The sequence below is a fragment of the Elaeis guineensis genome, chromosome 8 (genome assembly GCF_000442705.2).
Source record: "Elaeis guineensis isolate ETL-2024a chromosome 8, EG11, whole genome shotgun sequence".
In the NCBI taxonomy this organism is placed as follows: Eukaryota; Viridiplantae; Streptophyta; class Magnoliopsida; order Arecales; family Arecaceae; genus Elaeis; species Elaeis guineensis.
Window position 1 is genome coordinate 126,886,915 of NC_026000.2, and position 496 is coordinate 126,887,410.

Genomic DNA, 496 nt, shown 5'->3' on the forward strand with positions numbered 1-496 from the left:
ATTAGGTTTCAGGTTAGATCTTGAAACTTTTTCAAGATCATACAGCGGAAGACTAAAATAAATCAAAATTTATTTTTAAGATCAGAAAATCCTAGATCTAAGATCCTATTACATGATTATTACATAGCATTAAATCAAAAATTAAAATATATATAATATAGTATGAACTACATGTTGATCATATCAACATGTTTCTATACTACATCTAATGTATGTATTAAAATAGATCAGATCTATTACCTTGCAAGTTAGACTCTAACCTCGCTGATCCGGGCTTAAGGATGATGTTGCAAGCCGCACACGTCCGGCCTCTAGGAGTCACACGAGCCCACGAATCTCGATCAGAAGTCCTGCTTCAGGAAATCAGCACAGTATGCTAGTACTGCGCTGATCCTTCTTTGATGGTTGATCAGGTGCCTCCTTCTTCTTGATTTGGACTCTTCCAAAGATGGAAAGTAGAAGGAGGTTTCAGATCTGAGACGCTCTCAGGAAACTC